The sequence below is a fragment of the Mustelus asterias genome, chromosome 18 (genome assembly GCF_964213995.1).
Source record: "Mustelus asterias chromosome 18, sMusAst1.hap1.1, whole genome shotgun sequence".
NCBI lineage: Eukaryota > Metazoa > Chordata > Chondrichthyes > Carcharhiniformes > Triakidae > Mustelus > Mustelus asterias.
This window is the reverse complement of record NC_135818.1, coordinates 23,279,889-23,306,099: the sequence shown is the minus strand read 5'-3', so window position 1 is coordinate 23,306,099 and position 26,211 is coordinate 23,279,889. Positions and strand designations below refer to the sequence as shown.

Sequence of the window (26,211 nt, the reverse complement as noted above, 5' to 3'; positions counted from 1 at the left end):
GTTGCTGTGGCAGGGTTGTGTGGTGTCGTGGTAGCTGTCCTCCTGAAGACTGGGTAGTTTGCTGCGAACAATGGTCTGTTTGAGGTTGCGTGGTTGTTTGAAGGCAAGTGATGGGGGTGTGGGACTGGCCTTGGCGAGATGTTCGTCTTAATCGATGACATGTTGAAGGTTCTGAAAAAGATGTTGTAGCTTCTCCGCTCCGGGGAAGTAATGGACGACGAAGGATACTCTGTCAGCCGTGTTTGTCTTCTGAGGAGGTTGGTGCGGTTTTTGTTAGTACTATGTTAGTAGTGTAGCAATGAGAAGATGGGTGCACAGATCTAAACTAAATAGAATCCAAGATTGAGCTTGCATATTTCGCACAATAAATGATTCCTTTCCTACTGAAGACTGGGAAAAAATAAGGAGCGCCATGCTCTCTCTCAGACATGATATTCTATGTAGAACAAATTTCACATGAATCTGCAGGAAGTTAAAAGCAAATTAAAAGGCCACAAAATGAATGATGCTCTGTGACTATTACAGTACTGAAAGAATCAAAGAAGCAGATATCTGAAGCATTCATGGCCTTTTTGATGGAATCAAATATCACTGGGGGCAGAGCTACACTGTACAAACTAGTAATGATCTTTTACATATAGAGCTCTCGATTGTACTGCCAATCCAGTCTCCTACCCACCACCGCTAAGTAGATGGCAAACAAGGAGATGGCTTGATACTTGGCCTTCTCCTGTAAAATAGTGCCGGAGGCAAACAACTCAGAGGAATGGGGTCAGGGTCAAGAAATGGAGCATTTCTTGACAGGGCCAATGGGTAATTGAGACATGGCACAAGTCAGAATATGGGCAGCAGGATTTTGGATGACTGAAATTCATAAAAGGTGAAATTGGGATGTTGGCCAGTAAAGCTTTGGAATAGTGAAATCTAGAGGTTACAGAGGAGTGATCTTCTCACAAAAAGTGACAATACCCAACAACTCAGACGACGTCTGAGGAATATTCCCACAATAAATTATTGTCTATTACAACCAGTGTTGTGATCCATGTTCACTGGTTTCCTCCCACAGTTCAAAGATGTGCAGGTTAGGTGGATTGGCCATGGTAAATTGACCCTTAGTGTTTCTTCAAAATGCAGCAAATGAAATAACAACAAAACTTACTCCAACTTATAAATCAAAGAAAGGGTTTAATAAAGAAACATCATTACTCCAAGCTTGGGGCCTCGCCAATTGAATCAGTTGGTCAGCAGACTATTACATCACTCTGTGATTGGTTCTACGTTTTACTGGGTCAGCTGACCCTTACATATTGTTCACATTGGTCACATTACATCCATCACAAATTTACCATTGGTTATATTTTAACACTTAGTGTCCCAAGATGTGTAGGTTAGATGGATTAGGCATGGGAAATGTGTGGGCTTATGGCATAGGGCAGGGGAGAGGGCCTGGGTAAGATACCCTCTCAGAGCATCAGTGCAGACTCGATGGGCCGAATGGTCTCTTCTGCACTGTAGGGAATCTATGATATGAAGAGCAGCAGATACCTGGGAACACCACCATTTGGAGCTTCCCCTCCAAGTCACTCACCATCCTGACTTAGAAATATATCACCATTCCTTCACTGTTGCCAAGTCAAAATCCTGAAATTCCCTTCCTAACAGCACTGTGGGTGCATCTACACCTTACGGACTGTTGTGGTTCAAGAAGTTAGCTCACCACTACCTTTTGAAGGGCAGCTAGGGATGGGCAATAAATGCTGACCTAGCCAGTGACGCCCAGCTCCCGTAAAATAATTTTTTAAAAACTAGCCTTCAGTTACATTCATAGATCTCGACCTCCCTTTCTATAAGGCTTTCTGATGGTAGGGCAGCTATATTCATAGGACAATGAGACCTTTGCTGTTGAATGGTTGCAACATGTTCTATTCAAAGGCCAAGAATAATAGATACTATTTTCGTATACAGTGGAAGAATTGCTGCAGCTCCCCTGAGGGCCACTGAGAAGTCTGAGCTATTTTTATATTATTTTTAATACAGCAAAAAGATCAATAAGTTAAACAAAGATGAGAAGTGGTGACAGCCCCTGGTGAGGCACCGTACCTAAAACAAAACATCAAAGGAAACTTAACTAACGAATCCAAAATGTCATTCCTGGGGGTGATGTTCCAGCCCAGCCCTTGCGGTGCCCACTGGTCGCAGAAGGCCTGAACGTACTTGCACTATGTGCTCCCTCTCCAAGGCCACCTGACTGTGAACAGAACCATTGTAGAGCGACAGTCAGTCAGTCAGACAACCCCCTCCCTGGACTTGTTGCTAGCCAGCAGGTTTACGGGGAGGTCCGCTTCCCTCCATGTCACCTCTGCACCGGATCAGGACCATGGGGCTGAAGTGTATTCAAATATTGAGGAGCAGCCCCTTCAAATAACTACAAAGAGGCTGCAACCTTGGACAATGTAAATACAAACGGAATATGGATTCCCCTTGGTTGCAGAAAACACATGTGAACCACCTTAGTCTATAGTTGCATGGATTGCTGCATGCTACACCCTCCAAGCCAGGTCACTGGTGGAAAAATGGGGGATTGCCATGTAGAAAGCCCTCCACTGGGGACTTCCCCTGAGACAGATAGTAGAACAGAATGGCATAGCATGTCCTGACCGTGGAGGAAGGTAAGGAAGTGGAGAGTATGAAGCAGCAGGCCATCCAGGAAAACCCTCCATGCTGAATAGAAAGGCATGAAGGGAATTTCCACAAGATGGCTCAAATTGTGGGGTTGAGGCTCCTGGGGGAGGTTCTTGCAACATCATCCACCCCATTTCTCTGCCCTCCAGTATGTCCCCAACTCTGGTCACCCCAGTAGCCCAAGCACTCTTTTCCGTCAGCCCTCGGAATCGATCTTGATGGAGGTGTGGATTCCTGAGCAACGGCTGACTGTTGACAGCTTCTACTTAACGGGAGAGAACTCCAGCATGAGACAACCATGTTCTAGACATTAATTAGCTCTCTATAAACGACAAGTGCAAAGTGGCATGGAGACCTCACAGGCCCAGAAACTGGACAACAGGTCACAGTCGAGGCCAAGCCTGGTGGAAGAAATACGTCACCAGGGCACCCCATCAGGGAGGGGCTCAACGTAAAGGTATCATTTCAGGGTTGGAGACAGAAAGTCACCACTTGGATGTGAAGACACAGCAGTGGCTGATCACCGTCCCTAATAGGGAGAGACAGAACCTCGGCAATGACCCTGTTTTGTCCTTTTGTTGAATGGTGGGGGCTCAGTAGCACAGTTACCCAGGAGTTGGAAACTGATTTAATTCTAACTTCCTGGCTAACTATTTTGGTAAAACAATTGGAATATCAAAGTTTGCAATTTAATTCAGTGCATTGGATGGCTTCCAGCACAGGGTACTTTGGTTAGCTCAGTTGGTTGGATGGCTAGTTTGTGATGCAGTGATGCCAACAGTGTGCGATCAATTTCTGTATTGGCTGAGGTTATTCATGAAAGCCCCACCTTCTTGACCCTCTCATCTGAGATGTGGTGATTCTTAGGTTAAATCACTACCAGTCAGCTCTCCCCCTGAGAAGAGAAAGCAGTCTATGGTCATCTGGGAAAATGGTAACTCTACCTTTGACTTCCTGGGAAATTGCCATGCAATCCTTACATTGGGATTTTTGGGGTGTCCCTGAGTGCATCATTGGGGTACCCCACAAGTACGACACTCTGGAGGTCAGAACATATCGACCTGCTGAGATTTTCCAACATTTTCTGTTTTTGTTTCAGATTCCAACATCCGCAGTATTTTCCTTTCAGCGTGGTTCAATATATTGCATTACCGAATTCAAACTCTGAAGTGTAACCTTATAGAGGTACCACAGTAACAAAAGTAAATCACCAGACCATGAGAACAAATTTGAAGGATCCTTGATAAACTAAATGTGGGGTGGCATGGTGGCACAGTGGTTAGCACTGCCACCTCTCAGTGCCAGGGACCCAGGTTCAATTCTGGCCTTGGGTATCTGTATGAAGTCTGCATGTTCTCCCCGTGTCTGCTTGGGTTTCCTCTGGGTGCATCAGTTTGAAAGAAATCATAGAAACCCTACAGTACAGAAAGAGGCCATTCGGCCCATCGAGTCTGCACCGAGCACAATCCCACCCAGACCCTACTCCCATATCCCTACATATTTTATCCACTAATCCCTCTAACCTACGCCTCTCAGGACACTAAGGGGCAATTTTAACATGGCCAATCAACCTAACCCGCACATCTTTGGACTGTGGGAGGAAACCAGAGCACCCGGGGAAAACCCACGCAGACATGAGGAGAATGTGCAAACTCCACACAGACAGTGACCCAAGCTGGGAATCGAACCCAGGTCCCTGGAGCTGTGAAGCAGCAGTGCTAACCACTGTGCTACCGTGCCACCCTATGCAGAAGTGCTGGTTAGGTGCATTGGCCATGCTGAATTCTCCATCAGTGTAACCCAATAGACGCTGGAGTGTGGGGATGAGGTGATTTTCACAGTAACTTCATTGCAGTGTTAATGTAAGCCTACTTGTGACACTAATAAATTTTTAAAAACTTTAAAACACCGGAAAACCACCACCTGCCCAATTGATTGATAACATAGGTGCTTGCTGGAGTGTACTCTGCTTGTCAGTGGTAATTATTATTTAATATTTGCCAATCTGTTGGAGTGTACATTTCAATAAATAGAGCTGATTGCACACCAGAAATTGATTTGGGATTTTTTTGTTTTATTGGATTAATTTCTACTGAATTATTGAAGCAATGGAATCGATTACATCCAGGAGTTCTTAAGAGATACAGTGCAATGGCCACCAGGTTACCAGTTAGTTTGCATCATATCTTAAGAAGACTTCAGAACTTAACAGTGACAACACTTCGAAAAATACTGCATTGGCTGCAAAGTCCTGGGGCTATGAAATGAGCTTTATAAATCCAAATTCTGTATTTTTTCTTTTTACACAGCATGCCAATATAATAAAGCTGGTTTACCTTAGAAATAAATATAATATTAAATGTCAGCCCAGATTTAATAGTTATTTAGCTCAAAATAAATAAGCCTCACAGCCGTGACAAGGTTCAATCCTGACCACAATTCACAGCAATAATTGCAGCCAAGCGTGAATGAAAGCAAAATACTGCGGATGCTGAGAATCTGAAATAAAAACAGAAAATGCTGCAAAGGTTCAGCAGGTCCGGCAGCATCTGTGGAGAGAGAAGCAGAGTTCTAGTCTGGATGATTGTTTTGTAGAGGCAGATGTGAACGTGTCCCTGGCTCATCAGGGAGGATTAGTGAGCAAAACCTTTTTCACAGGCCAATCATTTAAATGGACTTTCCCCAGTGTGAATCCACTCATGTGTCAGAAAGTGGGTCAGTGAACATGTATGCCCCAGAAGGGAAAAAAACTGTAAAGCTTAGAAATGAATGGTACTGGTCCAAACTGGAGTTCCATTTCAGGTATACAAGACCAGTCTGGACCAGTACCAGTCACTTCTCAAGTTTTACTACGTTCTCTCTTGGGAACCTGTCTCCAATGTGAATACACTGGTGTGTCAGCAGGAAGGATGTCTGAAATAACCCCTTTCCTTAAACAGCTTCACTCCTGTGTGAATGCGCTATTGAATGAGCAGATTGGATGGCTGTGTAAACCTCCTTCCACATTCAGTACAGGAAAACTGTCTCTCACCAGTGTGTGTGTGCACTGGTGATTTAGCCAGTGTGTTGAACGGGTAAATTCCTTTCTAAACACAGAACATTTCAAAATTCACTCTTCAGCTGGTGAACCAGTTTCTCTGAACTTTTAAAGACTATGCTGCAGTCTGAGCACTTAACTGTTTTCTGGTCAGTGGAAATACTCTGAAGTTTTCACACGATGCGCAACTGAATCACTTCCCACGTAAATGACAGGTAAATGGTCATTGCCCAGTGGGATCATGTCAGTGGAGTTCCGGCGACTATGGGTAACTGACTGCCTCCCTGCAGTTTCTACATTTGCTCAGTTGAATCCTGGAGGCAGATTGCACGATCGGCCAAATGGTGGGCCGCACATGGAAAATTTCACTGCTACGGTTGCTGTTCTTTCCTTCCATAGGATATTCAGGACGTTTCAAACAATTCTACAGCCCCTGTTAGCTCAGTATCCAAACTTCTCCACTCCAAATCTTCCACTACTAATACTGCGTAAAACAGGTACTCAAAAATCATTGCCGTCTCATCTGAACAAGGGCAAGTGTGAGTCGGATGTTCAAGCACAACTGACACCATAGTCTCATGTTCTCCTGTTCCTATTTGACCTCCACAGAAACATTTTCAGCCAGGGTTACCAGAAAATGACAAACAGCAGGAACAGATTCTCATCCATATTTAGTCCAGGGACATTGAGGTCACTGATGCTGTCCAGTCTGAGTCCTGTTTGCAATAAACCTGCCATGTTCCTGGTCCATAATAGGAAGAGCGATAAGGTTTAGTGCACGCTATTTATAAATAAAGGTTTCGAAATGATGCCTTAATGCAATATACTGACGTGTTTGGGAGTAAACATGACATTGATGTTGATTTCAATCCGACAAAGTAAAGGGATATTCACCACTTAAATGGATAGTCACCACCTGCTGGTGATTGATGTTACAGCTGTTAAGAGGGATGTGAAACACGTCGGGACACTTTCTGGGACACTTTGCCAACACTTGGTCAACATTTATTCCAGAAATTCTATGGGGAGTTCTCCTAAAAGAGTAAATGCCATGCTTCTCTAGCTTAACATGCACCTTTTATGAGTCACCAGGAGAATGGGCAGACTTGGTCACAAGCATCTTGCCAAGGGTCCCCTTTGGTCTGGATGAGGAATTGAAGGAGGATATGAGGTGAAGCAGAGCCACATCAGCTGCTGTGAGACAGAGGGATAGGGGGTGTGGGGCAAAGGGGTAATGTGGTATCCTCGCCCTGTGTGGCACAGGACATCCCTCTGCCTCTGGACCTCCACCACCCAGACTTCCGAGTACATGTGTATCCTCTTTCTCAGACCCTGAGAATCCTGCAACGTGCTGCTGCGTGCCAAGCAGATTCCACATCTTCACTGGATGTGAGTGCAAGGAATCCACATATACTGTTCCACAAAAAATGCATCTAATCAGCTGAGTGTTAACTTTGCAAGTTTCTATTTTCTTTGAATTTGTTCATTGCTGGTGGTGCCAGCGTTTATTGCCCATCTCTGAGGGCATTTAAGAGTCAACCACATTGTTGTGGAGCTGGATTCACATGTAGGCCAGACTAGGTAAAGACGGCAGATTTCCTTCCTTAAAGGACATTAGTGAACTAAATGGATTTCTACGACAATCAACAGCAATTTCATGGTTGTCATTAGACTTTTAATTTCAGATGTTTATTAAATTCAAATTTTACCGTCTGCTGTGGTGGCATGTGAACCCAAGTCCCCAGAGCACTACCCTGGGTTTCTGGATTACTAGTCCAGCGACAATACAAGTTAGCACCTCTAGGATAGTTTACATTATGGTAATCACCGTTAGGACAACAAAATTCTGTGCTAACCCCAACACTTTCAAACAGACATGCCTGCTTGTATCTATTTGAAACCTGTTTTACCTTTTGACCAAAAATCAAATTAAGTCTAATTACATTGTGGTGAAGTTATGTTAAAGGCACGATACAAGCGCAAGTTACCATCGTTGTATATTTTGCCCTAAATGCAAGAGAGTGTATCCAACCAAAAGTCAGGAGATGCATGCAACTCTTCAGTGTAAATACCTTTACGACTTTACGTGAATGTCGTCTATATGGATTTTAGTAAAGTGTTTGACAAGGTCCCTCATGGCAGGCTGGTGCAAAAGGTTAAATCTCACGGGATAAAAGGTGAGCTAGCTAGATGGATGGAGAACTGGCTGAGCCATAGAAGACAGTGGGTAACAGTGGAGGGGTCTTTTTCCGGTTGGAGGTCTGTGACTAGTGGTGTTCCGCAGGGCTCTGTACTGGGACATCTGCTGTTTGTGATATATATAAATAATTTGGAGGAAGATGTAGCTGGTGTGATCAGTAAGTTTGTGGACGACACAAAGATTGCTGGAGTTGCAGATAGTGATGAACATTGTCAGAGAATACAGCAGGATATAGATAGGCTGGAACATTGGGCGGAGAAATGGCAGATGGAATTTAATTCAGATAAATGCGAAGTGATGCATTTCGGTAGATCTAATGTAAGGGGGAGCTATACAATAAATGGCAGAACCATCAGGAGTATAGACACGCAGAGGGACCTGGGAGTACAAGTCCACAGATCCTTAAAGGTGGCAGCACAGGTGGAGAGGGTGGTCAAGAAGGCATATGGCATGCTTGCCTTTATTGGACGGGGCATAGAATATAAAAGTTGGCATATGATGTTGCAGCTGTATAGAACGTTGGTTAGGCCACATTTGGAATACTGCGTCCAGGTCTGGTCGCCACACTACCAGAAGGACATGGAGGCTTTGGAAAGAGTACAGAAAAGGTTTACCAGGATGTTGCCTGGTATGGAGGGTCTAAGCTATGAGGAGAGATTGGGTAAACTGGGGTTGTTCTCCCTGGAAAGACGGAGGATGAGGGGCGACCTAATAGAGGTGTATAAAATTAAGAAGGGCATAGATAGGGTGAACAGTGGGAAGCTTTTTCCCAGGTCGGAGGTGACGAACGCAAGGAGTCACGGGTTCAAGGTGAGGGGGGCAAGGTTCAACACAGATGTCAGGGGGGCGTATTTTACACAGAGGGTGGTGGGGGCCTGGAATGCGGACACGCAGGGATCGTTTAAGACTTATCTAGATAGCCACATGAACAGACTGGGAATAGAGGGATACAAACGAATGGTCTAGTTGGGCACATGAGCGGCGCAGGCTTGGAGGGCCGAAGGGCCCGTTCCTGTGCTGTATTGTTCTTTGTTCTTTGTTTTTTTGCACTGAATGAGCATCTTTGACATGCTGGAGCCATTTGGTACAGGATCAAAGGCTTGGAACTCTGGGTGAATTCTTACCAAAAAATGGCACAGTGTTGTTTCCGGCAAGAAAACAGTGGCCAGAATCTTACCGCCCTGCCCACGAGAATTGGAGCGGGTGAGGGGCGGACAGTGGAAAGGTTTGTTTACCTCAGGTGGAGTTTTATGGTTTCAGGATGAGCAGGGCCGTAATATCCCACCCAGTGTGTTTCTCTCCAGAGAAACTGGTCACTTTTCTCTCCTTTCCATACAACACTCTGCCAAAAAAAAATCAAGGAGGCGTTTCATGCCATCATCAGCAAAACCCTGCTGCTCAGACATCGGGGTGCCATCTTTAAAGGGCACCCCGAACAGAACCTGAGTATACCTCCCCAGCACACCACAAATGTTTCAGGGGCCCAACCCCGATTGGACATGGTATCTCTATGAGCGGCACGGTGGCACTGTGGTTAGCACCACTGCGTCACAGTGCCAGGGACCCAGGTTCAATTCCGGCCTTGGGTCACTGTCTGTGTGGAGTTTGCACATTTTCCCCGTGTCTGCATGGGTTTCTTCCGGGTGCTCCAGTTTCCTCTCATACTCCAAAGATGTGCAGGTTATATGGATTGACCATGTTAACTTGACCCTTAGTGTCAAATGACCAGCATACTAAATAAGTGAGGTTATGGGGATAGGGCCTGGGTGGGATCATTGTCAATGCAGGCTCAATGGGCCAAATGGCTGCCTTCTGTAGTGTAGCGATTCTATGATTTCTATGAACCTCTACCCCCCTCCCCCCGCGACCATTGGCTCCTTCTCACCCCACCATCTATTAGCTCCTTCTCCCCCCAATTCCCTTAGTGACCATCAGCCCCTTCCCACCTTCTCCCCGCTTCCCGCCCCCCCCCACCCCCATGCACAGTCTGAGCTGGCACCCACTGAATATCCATTGAAGGGGGGGAGTCCTGGAGAGAGTGTTCACGACATGCTAATGTATTAAAATGAGCTTTCTGCAGTCCCACGGCATGTTTCACTCCACTCCACCGGCAAGGGCCTGGGAAGGTTGGAATTCGGAAACTCGCCAGCCTGAATCGGGCTCTCAGATTTTGGGCATGCACGGCCATTCCCGCAGACGGACCGTGTGAGCTCAAAATTGCCCCCTCTGTTACTAACTAACAACAAGAAGAGAAAATGAGGGAGATTCTCCCACCCCGCCAGGCTACTTTTCTAGTGCAGCGGGATGGGAGAATCTCGCGCCTGGATTGCGCGGAATTCATGCATCCGTTCCCGCCACGCGCATCTTCCAGATAAGTTATTTACATTTATTTTTAATGTCATTAAAAGCCTCTCCCACCCTGCCAGAGTATTTCACTCGAGTGGGGTTTACAGTAGCTCCCCAATTTCGGGGAACTATCAGGATGACCCCGCTGGAGTGAAGGGGGGGCAATCAGGGCTCCCAGGAGGTAGGGAGCTTGGGGGGTGCCCCCTGGGCATTGGCACCCTGGCAGTGCCATCCTGTGTCCCCTGGCACTACCCAAGGGACAAAGTGCCCATGCCTAGGGGGCATCTAGGCACTGCCCACCAGGCATGGGGGCAGTCTAAGGGGGCAGGGCCTGGTGTGGGCAGGGGTAAGGGGGCGATCAGTGGGGATGGGGGGGTCCCGCTGCAACTCTGCATGGAGACCGATGGAGGCAGGAGGGAGGCCAAGGTGGGCTGGGAGTGGGGGGGGGATCAGCTGGGACAGGGGCGGTCAGTCGGGGGATTGGGGGAATGGGTGGTCAGCCGGGTGGAGGGGTCTGCCTGCAGTGGGGAGGGGGGGGGGCGGGTGCTGGAGATCGGGGCAGGCCAAGATCAGTGGGGTGGTGGGGGGGGGGGGGGGGTCGGGGCTGGGCCTGGGCCTGGGCCTGGGCCTGGGCCTGGGCCTGGGCCTGGGACTGGTTGCGATCGGGCCATGGAGTGCTTGGAGAGGCTGCACTGTGGGGGTCCAGGGCTTGCCAGCGATCAAGCTGGCCAGTAAAAACGGAGGCTGTCAGTTCAGGGCCATTGCGCATGCACAGAGGCCCGCTCGTTTCAGCCTCCTGGGTGGGAATAGGCCCTGACCCCTGAAATCTAATGATATTCACACTGGTGGCCTCTGCATTGCACAGAGTGTGGGAGATTCCACTGTGAACTCGTACTGAACAAAGCAACGTGAATTACTCCAATTTTCCTGCAAATTCAGCACTTCGAATTGTTTTGGGAGGAACGCCCCCCAATCTCCTTTCGAAGGGTTCCTCCCAATATGCTCGCTGAGAATGTTGATCCACATTCTGATTACAAATCCACGGGTTGCCAACCTTCTTTCCAAGAGCTCATTTTACAGGTGGGATCCAGAAAAACAACAACTTGAATTGACTTCCTCAAAATGAATGAAAATGAATGTTCTACTGACAAACAAAAGCAAATTACGATATCTATCAATAGTAACATCGCACCTTAAACGTAGAAATATATCCCAAAACTCTTCACTGAATCAAAGTCAGACATAAACACTGAGCCAAAGGAGGGCAGAGTGGGAGTGAAGTCTATATCAACAAGGCCAATGACTGGGTAAATGGATTTCAGGATCCACATTGGGTTGCCAAATCTGGTTGGGCCTATTCCTGGAGGTTCAGTCACATACCATTTAATGCAGTTCGCAAATGTTAATTAACTTATTTAACTGCTTGATTTCGATCTCACTCAAAGACGCCTCATATAAGACTTCTCATATAAGTCCATCAAGGTTGGAAATTCTAAATAAATCACTTTTAGTGGTGTACATTCATCAGTGCTACAATTACACCAAGATAGCAACTGCCAAATAAGTTACTAGCTCAGCACCGATGAATGCACTAAAGTGCTTTATTTAGATTTATTGCAACACATAACAGATGGCCACTTTTACAAGATCTAATTTCTTAGACCCCACTTTGCCAAACTTCAAACATTTGTAAATCACAGAACAGCGGACCGTCAACATTCCTGGACTGGAACCCCAGAAATTTCCACATCACAAGTTGGCATCAAACACTGGAGATCCAAACTAACAGGAGCTATTCACTGTATAAAGTAGCAAATGCGTTAATCAGCTGCTGCACATTGATAAATATATATAGATTGCTCTGTTAATTCTCAGATACTTTTGACCAGTTTGCTTACTCCTAGGTTTTACCCCGGTGCCCTTATTTGCAAGATGGACAAAGGACAAACACAAGTAAAGGTTCAACAAGTTTATTAATAACAACACTATTAACCCTTAAATTACCCACATAAAGCAAGAGGATACCCCAGATTCAAGTATACTACCTGCAAGATGGTTTGGTTAAACTGCAGGCTTGATTCTCTGAGTCCCTCTGGTCCGTTGTCACGAAGGTGAGTCTCGATGGCAGCTTCTTCCTTCCTTCTTTCTCTGGTCAGTCTTCCGAATGGTCACGGTCATCTCCCCTGTCGAGTCTTCACTGCTCGTCTGTCTGAAAATGTGTTCCTTTATCCCCCTGGCTGCTTGCCTTTCCAGAAACTTCTCTGGCTTCCGGCCAATGAGGTCCCAGGAGGGGGTTCCAATACCCAGTGGGTTTCTTGATGTCTGCCTGACAGGACACCAGGGTCCGCCCCCCCAGGTGTCCATCTCCATGTTGTTGCTTACATGTAACTGCAGGAGCTTTCGGTGACAGAAAGTCTGGCCTGACCTGGGCTCCTAACAATAGGCTGGTGCATTTCAATGCTAAGTATCAGTAGAGTGCAACGACCTTTGATGGGTGGTTGATGGGTCAGGCCCAGACATGTTTGTGTATTTGTACAATTGGCCTGCCTGAGGTATGACTGTGTTTGACTTTAATATACCCAATTCTTTAACTTAGGATATCCAATTTTATCAGCCTTAAAACTAGGCCCTGTTTATACCACCACATTCCCTCCTCTTGATCCAATGAGCGTCAGCGAACCGGATCACACAATTCTTACCAAACCATCTCAACAAGCAAGTACCCCGAATTTGGGGTTGACAGTATCATCCCTAACCCACAATAGTACCAACAAACTTAAATGAAGTAAAATAATTTTTAAAAAAACAATAAGAAACAATACATCAATCGGGTATATACAAAACAAAGCAATAAACAGTACAAAATGACAAGTGACCGTACATATTAAATATAGATGGGAGAGTATCAAGGCTCTTGATTGTAGAGCCTCTCCCGATGTCGGATGGCCCTTGCCGAGTCCAAGTTTTGCAGAGATTCCTTAACTACATATATCTGGGGTAGCGTAGGCTGATCTGCTAGTCTTCGGTTGGTGTGGTGTCTGTGGTTCGGTCTGAGACGAGGAGTCCCAGATAGCAGAGAAGTATGTAGTTCATTCTGGGGAAGATCAAGGTAGCACCTGTTAATTCTTATTTAATACCTGATTCTCTTTTCCTTTTCTTTACAACAATGTCGTATGACTCCCCTCTTTTTTTAAAAAAAGAAAGACAAAGAAATAAGTAAATGAATAATAAAGGCCCAATAATGTGATATGAAGGGTTGGTCGGCAATCAGTGTTTAATGGGATTGAGTGGGGTAAGGGGTTTGCAGAGTGTGAAAATAAAATGTTGGGCATGTGGCAGCTGTCCTTGTTGTTGGAGGACTATGGCACAGTATAACAATAGATTCTTCATCCCACAACCAAACTGTGGTGTGCCGGAAGATTATGGCGCAGTCTAATGTGGGCAGATAAGAAGCCCTTTTCAATTGGGTGATGCGTGGAGTGGACGGATAAAGCTATTTACAATCTGGACTGTGATGTCCTGATTCTTTCTTAATGGAGGGAACCTATGTGGGCGGGCTTTGGCTGCCAGATACCCACTGCGTTACCACCTCTGGTAGTGAGCGCCAGGTCAAACGGTTCTGGGAGTCCTGGTACCAGGGGCGCCATAGCGGGTAAGGTTTGTGGGTTCCCCATCCTTTTTGTCGGGGTCCCCTGGTCCGGGGTTTCATTCCTGAAGCCCTGTAGATTGGGACAAGAACCGAGGGTGGATGTGCTGGTCCTGGGGATACTGGGTGGGGGTTGATAACCTGGGGTACAGGTTGTGGACTGTGGTTTAGGTCCGGTGCTATGGGGTGAGGATTGGGGCTTCCTTGTGACTCAAAGACTCCTTCCAGGGTGACATGGTATTGGTGAAAATTTTGCTGGGAGCCGAATGCCTTCATTTGGTTCACATGATACCACCCGGCTTTCTTGTGGTCTACCATGACCTTGTATACCGAGGGGCTGGCCTTATCTACCACTGGATAGGGTCCAGCATATTTGGGGGACAAGAACGTTCTCAGCTGGAAGACTCTGAGCATTATCTGTTGCCCAATCTCATATTCAATGGGTTTTATCTTACCATCAAAATAGACCTTACATTGATGCTTCCGTTTGCCTATCTTAACGGCTGCAGCCTGTTGTGCGGCCTGTATGTTTTCTAGAATGGCTCTCACGGCATTTCCGTGGGTGAGGGCCGTGACTTCGGGCCGGACAGATCCAGCCCGAGTAAAGGTTCAATTCCTCGCATAGGTCGCCCAGTCATGAGGACATGGGGGGTGAATCCGGTGGAACTAGATACGGAATTGCGCACTATCATTAATATGAAGGGAAGGACTTTGTTCCAGGAGTTGTTCTGTTGAACGGTCTTACGGATCATATCTTTGAGGGTACGGTTCATCCTCTCGACTACACCGCTAGATTGGGGGTGGTAAGCAATGTGGAATTGTTGCTTTATCCCGAACAATTCCATTACGCGTTGCATTACCTGGGCAGTGAAGTGAGTGCCCTGGTCCGAGTCGATGCTGCGGGGAGGCCCCACCCAGTGAATATGTGCTGCACTAGGATGTCAGCCGTGACCTTGGCTGTGTTAGTGTGGGTTGGAAAAGCTTCCACCCATTTACTGAAAGTGTCTACGATGACCAGGATGTATTTGTAACCTCCCACTCCGGGCGGTAGGGGACCAATATAGTCAATCTGGAGATTTGTCCAGGGAGCTTCCACAGGGCGAGTATGCCTCAGTTCCCCTTTGTGGGCATATTTATCAGGATTGTTCTATGCACAGATGATACAATTATCGACGTAATGCCGCACATCTTGTTCTAGTTTTGGCCACCAGCACAATCCTTTGATTCGCTCACTTGTGGTTCCTGCCCCTTGATGGCCCTGTAGATCGTGGGTTTGGAAAATGATTTGGTTACGGTCCTTGGTTGGGACCACATACAGGCCGTCCTTAAGGACAAGCCCATCCTGTACCGATGTTGCGTCCCGCCATTTTTCAAAGGAGGCGGGGTTTGCCCCTTCCTGAATTTGTTTCAGGTCCTGGTCACTGCTCTGGGCTTGTTTTAGGTCTTCAACCTTAGTCTAGCTAACAGTCACAGCTTCAATTCGCTCTGTAACTATTGGTTGCCAAAATTCTCCCTCTCAAGCACCCTGTTTGGCTAATTCATCTGCCCTTATGTTCCCAAGTGAGGAGGTGCGGTGGTGGGCCTTTACTTTAATTATGCCATACTCCCGGTCTTGGGCAGCCTGGAAAATAAATCTTAACAGTGGGGCTGATGGTAGAGGTTTCCCATCTGCAGATATGAATCCCCTTGTTTCCCATAGGGGCATGAAGTCTGTTAAACTGTTGCAGACATATATGCTATCGGAGTGTATGTCCGCGGGTGTGGGGAACAGGTCAGGATGGCTGACTACGTATGCTATTGCTGCCAGTTCTGCAGCTTGTGCACTCATGTGTGCTGGAAGTTTTAAGGCTATCTCCCTCAGGGGCTTGCCTTCTTGGTCTTCCACGTATATCCCACATCCTGTCCTCCTGTTTCCCTCTTCCACTATGGATGACCCATCTACAAAATTTTTAAAACTGTCCTGAACCTGGGTTTGGCTGATTCCCCTGGCTCCTCCCCCGTTTTGTTTTGGCAAAAATAGCCCCTTGGGGTCTTTTATTGCCGGAACCTGGCATTCATGGGGCTCCCCGCCGTAGGTTAGGTTGTCTGCCAGGAATGTGGGGACCCGGGTGTGTTTGACCCGCAATGTCTCGACCCTGTAACATGAGTGTCCACCGTGCAATACGGTTTTGACTAACCGTCCCATCTTTAATTTGGCCGTTCAGCAGTAGTTGTATGGGGTGTGTTCTGTAAGTATAGTGAGAGGGTTCAAGCCGACTGTGTAGTTAAAGCGGTGCACTGCCCAGAAAACTGATAATAAGTGGGTTTCGCACACCGAAAAACTTTGTTCAACCGGAGTTAGTATGCGGGAAGCATAAGCAATTGGGCCGAGTCATTCGTGCCGTTCTTGGAGGAGCACGGCAGCTAGTGTGCTGTCAGTGGCCACTACTTCAAGGACAAAGGGGAGTTCAGGGTTGAGTACCTGTAAGGCAGGGGCTTGTGCAAGGGATTGTTTGAGGTCTGAGACTGCTTGTGTGTGTCGCGCAGTCCAGACCCACGGGGTGGTTTTTCATAAAAGTTCGGACAGGGGAGCGGCTTTAGTGGCGAAACCATCTATGTGGTTGCGGCAGTACCCCACTAAGCCCAGAAAGGAGCGCAGGGAGCTCACGTCCTTTGGTAAGGGAAGGCGTGTTACAGATTCGATTCGCTTCCCTTCTATCTCATGCTTTCCCTCAGTCACTACTGTACCCAAGTAAGAGACCTGTGGTCTCATGATCTGGGCTTTCTTGGGATTTACCTTTAACCCTAATGTAGTGAGGAGGTTCAGCAGTTCATCCAATAACTTTAGATGTTCCCCTCTTGTTTCAGTCTGTAAGAGGAGATCATCTACGTATTGTACCAAACATTCTGGTTTGGAGAATCCCTCCAAGCCTTTTGCTAAGCACTGGTGAAATATGGAGGAGGAGTTATGAAAACCTTGTGGTAAACACCAGGTGTACTGTTGTCCCTGGAACGTGAAGACAAATTTGTATTGACAGTGGGGATCTAAGGGAATTGACCAGAAGCCATTACTGATGTCCAACACTGTGAAAAGTTTTGCGTGCGGGGCCTGTTTCATCATGGCTTCTGGGCTAGTCGCCACTGTGGGAGCTGTGATGGGGGTGGTCTGATTTAGGGCTCGATAATCAATTGTGAGCCTCCAGGAACCTTCCAGTTTCCTTACCGGCCTTATGGGGGAGTTGTTAGTGGGGCGCAGGACTCCTTGTTTTAATAAACTGCTAATCACCTTGGCCACTTCCCCTTCGGCTTCGGCTTGCTTAGGGAAGCCGTACTGTCTTTGGGGTTTAGGGTCAGGACCTTCTTTGATTACCTCCCCTGTTATTTGGCCGCAGTCATGCTTGTGACTGGTGAATACCTGTGTGTTTGGCTAATCCACCCTGTGCTTCAGGGTCCTCCGCCATTTCTGTGGGCCTGATCTACAATTCTCCAAAAGTAGAGATTCGGTCTACGTATCTGCCGGTGGCCACCTCAAAGAACAAAGAACAAAGAACAGTACAGCACAGGAAACAGGCCCTTCGGCCCTCCAAGCCTGTGCCGCTCCTTGGTCCAACTAGATCAATCGTTTGTATCCCTCCATTCCCAGGCTGCTCATGTGACTATCCAGGTAAGTCTTAAACGATGTCAGCGTGCCTGCCTCCACCACCCTACTTGGCAGCGCATTCCAGGCCCCCACCACCCTCTGTGTAAAAAACGTCCCTCTGATGTCTGAGTTATACTTCGCCCCTCTCAGCTTGAGCCCGTGACCCCTCGTGATCGTCACCTCCGACCTGGGAAAAAGCTTCCCACTGTTCACCCTATCTATACCCTTCATAATCTTGTACACCTCTATTAGATCTCCCCTCATTCTCCGTCTTTCCAAGGAGAACAACCCCAGTCTACCCAATCTCTCCTCATAGCTAAGACCCTCCATACCAGGCAACATCCTGGTAAACCTTCTCTGCACTCTCTCCAATGCCTCCACGTCCTTCTGGTAGTGCGGCGACCAGAACTGGACGCAGTACTCCAAATGTGGCCTAACCAGCGTTCTATACAGCTGCATCATCAGACTCCAGCTTTTATACTCTATACCCCGTCCTATAAAGGCAAGCATACCATATGCCTTCTTCACCACCTTCTCCACCTGTGTTGCCACCTTCAAGGATTTGTGGACTTGCACACCGAGGTCCCTCTGTGTTTCTATACTCCTGATGACTCTGCCATTTATTGTATAACTCCTCCCTACATTATTTCTTCCAAAATGCATCACTTCGCATTTATCCGGATTAAATTCCATCTGCCACCTCTCCGCCCAATTTTCCAGCCTATCTATATCCTGCTGTATTGCCCGACAATGCTCTTCGCTATCCGCAATTCCAGCCATCTTCGTGTCATCCGCAAACTTGCTGATTACACCAGTTACACCTTCTTCCAAATCATTTATATATATCACAAATAGCAGAGGTCCCAGTACAGAGCCCTGCGGAACACCACTGGTCACAGACCTCCAGCCGGAAAAAGACCCTTCGACCACTACCCTCTGTCTCCTATGGCCAAGCCAGTTCTCCACCCATCGAGCCACTTCTCCTTGTATCCCATGAGCCTTAACCTTCTTAACCAACCTGCCATGTGGGACTTTGTCAAATGCCTTACTGAAATCCATATAGACAACATCCACGGCCCTTCCTTCATCAACCGTTTTTGTCACTTCCTCAAAAAACTCCACCAAATTTGTAAGGCACGACCTCCCTCTTACAAAACCATGCTGTCTGTCACTAATGAGATTGTTCCGTTCTAAATGCACATACATCCTGTCTCTAAGAATCCTCTCCAACAACTTCCCTACCACGGACGTCAAGCTCACCGGCCTATAATTTCCTGGGTTATCCCTGCTACCCTTCTTAAACAACGGGACCACATTCGCTATCCTCCAATCCTCAGGGACCTCACCCGTGTCCAAAGAAGCGACAAAGATTTCCGTCAGAGGCCCAGCAATTTCACCTCTCGTCTCCCTGAGCAGTCGAGGATAGATGCCATCAGGCCCTGGGGCTTTGTCAGTTTTAATGTTCCCTAAAAAACCTAACACTTCCTCTCTTGTAATGGAGATTTTCTCTAACGGGTCAACACCTCCCTCCGAGACACTCCCGGTTAACACGCCCCTCTCCTTCGTGAACCTCGACTGGGGATTGACAGGTGGTTGGCATTAGCCAAATGCACCAATTAGCGGAGTCAAACGATAGGTTACATTTCCTCATCAGATCGGACCCTAGAATGTGCTCTGCGTCTGGGTGGAGTTTAACCAAGATAGCTGGGTGATGACATATTATATTACCCAGTCGAAATTCTAATTGGTCTGTTTCTAAGCCTTCCTGTAAATGTCCCGTTAAGCCACTTAACATTATTGTTTTCCTGGTAGGCCAAGTGCAGCTGAGGTCACGGGATGTGTTAAGAGTGGTACGGGATCCCCCTGTGTCCCATAGGAACTCAATAGGGCAGCCTCCTACTTTGCCTTTTACAAGAGGCCTCCCTACACTATCCCATTCGGTGTTGCAAACCCAAGTTGGGGAGGTCTGACACAGTCATGCTTCCAGTCAGGAGTCTAATTGGGGGTACAGGCTGAAAGGGGCGTCGGAGGCATCCACCGGGGTTGTGATGTATTGTCTGGCAGGTCCTTCCAATGACATAGGTCGGGGTTCTCCTCTGTGAAATCGTTGGGGCGGTCGTGAGGTCTGGCTGGGCAGGGCTCTACATTCCCTAGCAAAATGGCCGATCTGGCCACAGTTGTAACACTGCGCTTGTGGGGGTAGATATCTGGAAGTAGCTTTCTCTTGTTCCCTGTACCTGGGGTTGGGAATATATCGGGGTTCTGCGCGGGGCTGCGGTTTTCTGTATCGATGATTGGCAGGGGTATATGGGGGTGGGTGCCCTGAGTTTCACTGTCCCCTGTTTCCATCTCCCCCTTCGTTACGCCAAACCGGGGCTGGGTCTGTGTGGATCGGGTTCATCTTTCCGTGTTTTGTGGGCTTGGGGGTGTCTGTTTGTCTGACTTCCCGTTCCCACACACGAGTCATTTTGCGGATGGCCCAGGCTTCTGTGTGTGTATTATCATCGGGATCAAAATTCTCACAGGCTTTCCGACTCCCCTCGGTGGCGTGTGCTATCAGGGTCTGGATCCATGTGGGCCGGTGGTGTGCATTTAGTTGGACTTGATTTAATTGGCCGAAAACCGCAACAAATTGGTTCCATAGTCAGCCAGCATAGGCTGTCGGGTGTTCCCCTCTCTTTCGTTGGCAGTTGTTTAAGCCTTGTACCAGGTCATCCCTATTGTAGCCTATGGCGGCCAGAACGGCTGCCTTCATTTCTGGTAGGGTTCCCCCGGCCACGTTCTGGGGTTCGGGTAGGGCAGCACGGATGGCAGGACTTAAGCATAACAGAATAAGTTTAACCTCTTCTGCCTCGTCTTGGCCGTTTAAAACACGATATTGGGTGACCTGGTTCAAATACTCCAATCACTTTAGCTATGTCAATGAGCTGGGTCATGGTGTATGGAGTTACTTAAGTCACATTGTGGTTCTGTCCGTCCTGTCGTTGGGTGGTGACCGGATTCATCGGTACAGGAACCGGATTAGTGACTGGGCTTATTGGGATGGTAATTGGATTAGGGGCTGAGACTGAGTTTTCTAGGATGGGGGCCGGATTAGGTGGTGCCGTTGGTTCCATCACCGGGAACGGAGGAGGGGGTCCCCAGCCGGCAGTGACACTAGCTGTTGCATAATGGCAGGCATCCTCTTCTAAATCCCCCCACTCTACCCCTGGGTCACTATCCCCTGTTTCGGTCGTGTATGCACTCGTTATACCCTTTTTTATGGCTCGTTGTGATTTTAAATCTGCAATCTCGCGCAGGCATTTGGAGTGGACTGTTGCGCGGGCTGTATTTGCTTTTCCTGCTCGGTGCAAAACTTTTACTGCAGCCTGCAGGTCGCTGCATTTACGTTTAACTTCCTCTACCTGTTGCAGCGCAGCCTCTCTCACGGACAGCACGCTGTGCCTTTTGGCAGGCTTTATCACATTGAGCCTGGAATTGGCTCATGTGTATCATATTGATTTGGTTCCTTTCCTCTCGTGTGTCTACCTCCGCTTCCAATTGTTATATGCGCGCAGTAGCACTCATTAAGTCCTGGTTTAGTTGGGTTACCTGGGCCTCTCTGTCCCGTTTAACCCGGATAATCTCCGCTTCTCTACCAAGGAGCTGTTCTAGACAACTAGCAATCGCAATCGCCTTCCTAAGCTTGGGAGCCCTTTTACCCATTTCCTTATGGACATGATTCCAACAATTCTCTCCCTCGGATCCCAGATCCGGTTTTGGGGCGTCACCCCACTGTACCCATTTGGGCCACTTATGGTTCAAATATAAACGGAGAACTTCCTCCCATTCAGCATGACTGGCCATAATTATTTCCTTTTCGGATTTGCCACTTGAGTATAGGCAAAGGATCGGGGTAGGGGTCCGGTTTTCACTAAATTCCCTCCCGTAGATTTTACCCAAATTCCCTAGACTGTTCTAGTTCTAACTACACAGTTTGTCCACCTTGTGTTACAGACACCGGGTTTATGGCCCAATTTACTGGTCGAATCTGTATTAGTCCTTCACTCACTTAAGACTGGCCGTCACGTGGGGCAGCTGCCCTCTTAATTCAGGCTCAGACGGAGTGTTGGAGAATACCGGGTTGAAGGTTCGACTTCGGAGCAACGTATCCTGGTTATTGGGCTTATTGGGATGGTAATTGGATTAGGGGCTGAGACTGAGTTTTCTAGGATGGGGGCCAGATTAGGTGGTCCCATCTGGGGTGCCAATGTTGTACCTGTTAATTCTCAGATACTTTCGACCAGTTTGCTTACTCCAAGGTTTTACCCCGGTGCCCTTATTTGCAAGATGGACAAAGGACAAACACAAGTAAAGGTTCAACAAGTGTATTAATAACAACACTATTAACCCTTAAATTACCCACATAAAACAAGAGGATACCCCAGATTCAAGTATACTACCCGCAAGATGGTTTGGTTAAACTGCAGGCCCGATTCTCTGAGTCCCTCTGGTCCGTCGTCACAAAGGTGAGTCTCGTTGGCAGCTTCTTCCTTCCTTCCTTCTCTGGTCAGTCTTCCGAATGGTCACGGTCATCTCCCCTGTAAAGTCTTCATTGCTCGTCTGTCTGGAAATGTGTTCCTTTATCCCCCTGGCTGCTTGCCTTTCCAGAAACTTCTCTGGCTTCCGGCCAATGAGGTCCCAGGAGGGGGTTCCAATACCCAGTGGGTTTCTTGATGTCTGCCTGACAGGACACCAGGGTCCGCCCCCCAGGTGTCCATCTCCATGTTGTTGCTCACATGTAACTGCAGGAGCTTTCGGTGACAGAAAGTCTGGCCTGATCTGGGCTTCTAACAATAGGCCGGTGCATTTCAATGAGGTGCAATGATCTCCTGCTAAGTATCAGTAGAGTGCAATGACCTTTGATGGGTGGTTGATGGGTCAGGCCCAGACATATTTGTGTATTTGTACAATTGGCCTGTCTGAGGTTTGACTGTGTTTGATTTTAATATACCCAATTCTTTAATTTAGGATATCCAATTTTATCAGCCTTAAAACTAGGCCCTGTTTATATCACCACAAAAGGGTCTAGAGGAGATTCACCAGGATGTTGCCTGGGGTTGTTTTCCTTGGAACAGAAAACATTAAGGAGGTACCTGATTGAGGTGTACAAAATTATGAGGGACATAGGACATAGGTAGATAGGAAGAAACTTTTCCCCTTAGTAGAAGGATCAATAACCAGGAGGCACAGATTTACATTAAGAGAATTATTTAGATTTGGAGGCAATTTGAAGAAAAACATTTTCACTCAGAGGGTGGTGTGAATTTGGAACTCACTGCCTGTAAGGGTCATAAAGGTGGGAACCCTCATAACATTTAAGGAGCATTTGGATGAGCACTTGAAATGCCATGGCATACAAGGCTACAGACCTAGCAGCCTTGTACATAGGTAGGACCAGAGCAGGTGCTTGATGGCCAGCGCAGACATGATAGGCCGGAGTGTCTCTTTCCGTACTGTAATGGCTCTATAAATGACAAAAAAGATTTGTTTTTAAAGTTGTAACATTTCCAAGTTATATTCACTTGCAAAACTAATAAAACATTCTTACTGGGGTACGATTACAAATTCACCAGCTGGCTAGAAGACAGACTTTTTGTTTGCGGCTGGGATTCTCCAGTGATGCTGAATGTGAGTGGAGTTTTGGCTGGTATGCCAAATTCTTCCTTCTCACTTGGGGTGGCACAGTGGGGTGGTATGGTGGCACAGTAGAATGGCACGGTGGCACAGTGGAGCAACACAGTGACTCAGTGGAGCAGAACAGTGGCACAGTGGCGAGCACTGTTGCCTCACAGCCCCAGGGACTCGGGTTCAATTATGGCTTGGGTCACCCTCTGTGTGGAGTTTGCACATTCTCCCTGTGTCTGCATGGGTTTCCATTGGGTGCTCCAGTTTCATGCCACATTCCAAAGATGTGCAGGTTAGGTGGCAGCTGTTGAGCGGAGCAGCGGGGTGACTTGACCAAGCCATCGGGTAGGCTAAAAGGCAATGAACCGAGGTTGAGGTGAGGAAGCCAAGCAGGCAAGACAGCCAGTGAGTGAGCGAGCAAATTTCCTGAGGTAAGTGTCAAGTAGAGGTGAGTTGTCAGAAAGGCAGCCTGTGAGCGGGTAGAAGCAACTTGAATCCCAGCCAGGGCTGAGGAGGAATGGGAACTGAAGGTGAGGCCAAGGCCATACCATTGCCAGGCAGCCAGTTAGCCAGCACCACAGCGAGAAGTCGAGTGAGCAGAGGCAGCTTGAACTCTCGGGCTGAGGAGGGCAAACAAAGCCTGCTCTTTCAGAAAATTCATTCATTAGGATCAAGAAAGATCAGTCAACATGATCTGAAAAGAAGTAAAGCTATCTAAATTGCCATGGATTGCAGACAACCGATGAAGCAAGAACATCTTAAAAATGTCTTCTTCCATATTCTCTTGCTAAAATCCTGTTTTTTAAGCAGGACCACTATTTACTGGTCTGGTATCATGGCTGTCACATGCAGACAGTAGTAACTGGTGAGTCACCACCATTCCCTCATCGCTCTCAATATTGGCCTTCAGAAAGTCTCTTTTGGACATAGAATGGAATCCTGCCAGACACTTGCCAGCAAAGCCACTGGTATTGGACGTGGACTCACTGGGCTCCATTTGATTAGAGTACCTGCTCCTGCACTGAACATTTTCTGGCTGATTCTGTCCTGCACTGGCCTGTGCTGAGCTACAGTCACAATGCTCATCGGTCAGTTCCATGTTTGCTCGCGTCAGGACACGGAGATCGCAATATTGGCCATCTCCACCCCCATGCTGACAACAGGTAGGCTTAGATTCAATTACCCCAATTACAGATTCGTTTTCATAAGTTAAAAGGCACAAAAACAGTTAAGCAGTGATTTGACATTTGTGTATTATTTTGTATTTTCGAGGCAAGCATTGTGGATTTGAATTTGAATTAATCAATTATGGGCTTGTTTTCATCAGTTACAAAGCACTGATGCAGTAAGCAATAATTTGTGTACTTGTACTATTTTGAGTTATAGGATCATAGAATCTACAGAGCGGAAGGAGGCCATTTGGCCCATCAAGCCTGCATCGACAACAATCCCACCTAGGTCCTAGCTCCGTAACCCCACATATATTTATCCTCCTAATTCCCCTGACACCAAGGGACAATTTAACATGGCCAATCAACCTAACCCGCACATCTTTGGATTGTGGGAGGAAACTGGAACAGCTGGAGGAAACTCACACAGACATGGGGAGAATGTGCAAACTCTGCACAGACAGTAACCCAAGGCCGGAATTGAACCTGTGTCCCTGGCACTGTGAGGCAGCAGTACTAATTGCAGTGTCACAGTGCCGCCCTGTGGCTTGCATTATGGATGTGAATTAATCAATTACAGGCTTGCTTTCATCAGTTAAAAAGCACGGAGGCAGTGATTTGTTTACTTTTTTGTACTTTTGTGGCTTCCATTGTGTGAGCTGAGGGTGGGTGTGGTCAGGAGGCGAATAGTGTCACCTGGGGTGGGGCTTACCTCATTTGATGTCATTTAGTATGGGGCTTGAAATCACTGATGGGCGGGTCTTGATGTCACTAGGGGTGGAACACCATGTCACCAGGCTGGTGGGGGGAGGGGGGGGTGATGCACGGAGGCAGAGTGCAGAGCCCCCAAAAGTGTATGTCCACCTCTGCCCTCAGTGCTAAGTCAGATGTCTTCCAATGAATGTGCAGTCAGCATCAACATTTCATAATGGAACAAACCATATCTGCCAAACAACTGTGCCCAAAACTACTTTCTCCAAAAAGTTCTTGCTCAGCTTATTGAGTAAAATTTATTATTTTATTAAATAAAATATTGGATTAAAACAAATCATCACCCAAGATGGGATTCAAGACCATGACGGTGGAATTAAGAGACCCATGAACTACCAACAGAGCTAGTTAAGATGTGCAGGAATTTGCTCCACTAAACCTGCGTGGCAGTTCCACTGCCTGAAACTTTTGGACACAGTAATTTCCACAATAATTCTGTGTGGTCGCCAGCATTTTTAAACAACATTTTAAAACTTCACTTCACCAATGGTCCTGCTGGTTGGGAAGTCGTTAGGTGGTGTGGACCGAGTGCACTTATGCAACTGTTCCCCATTTCCTTTTCATCAGTGGTAAGGGTTACAGTGTTTCAAAATGCAGGGTAAAACCACGATCACCTGCCAGAGGTGCACGTCTCAACCTTTTGGCTAAGTCAATCATCAGATCAAGTCCGAGACGGGGTGCAATGCCTTTTCTTGTCAGCTTGGACCTTGTATGCCTCTCTTGTGGAGACCATGAATTGGATTCAATTAGAATTTGGTTTTTGTAGCAAGGAAGGAGATGGATTCGGATTTGCTGGTCCATTCTACGCATAGGCTTTGTAATGTTAAGAATGGAATAAAAATGTTAAAAATACTGTCCGTTCGTCACCCAGATACAGCTTCAAGTCCAGGGTAAGAGGGGCTTGAAGTGGCTTGAAGTGCTACTGCAGATTTAGAACAAGATCGACACAGAGTGCTCCACAGTCTCAGGGTCTCAGGTGCTGCCTTTTGGATAGGTCATGCAGCTAACGCTTTGCATGTCCTCTCAGCGGGATATTAAAGATGCCAGGGAGGTTTGCTCAATGGCTTGGCCAAT

General features: G+C 47.3%; 1 protein-coding gene across 3 annotated transcripts in view; it reads left to right on the top strand.

Annotated features, from left to right (window-relative positions):
• LOC144507002 (intelectin-1a-like) overlaps positions 1-26,211 on the top strand; it is a 112,921-nt gene that overhangs the window by 28,702 nt on the left and 58,008 nt on the right. Inside the window, exon 1 of one of the 3 annotated variants that reach the window (XM_078233519.1) lies at positions 24,186-24,360. The exons of the other annotated variants lie outside the window; for them this stretch is intronic. The gene's annotated coding sequence lies outside the window, so the exon portion shown is untranslated. Of the gene's footprint in view, positions 1-24,185; positions 24,361-26,211 lie in introns of those variants that run through there. 3 annotated transcript variants of the gene reach the window in all.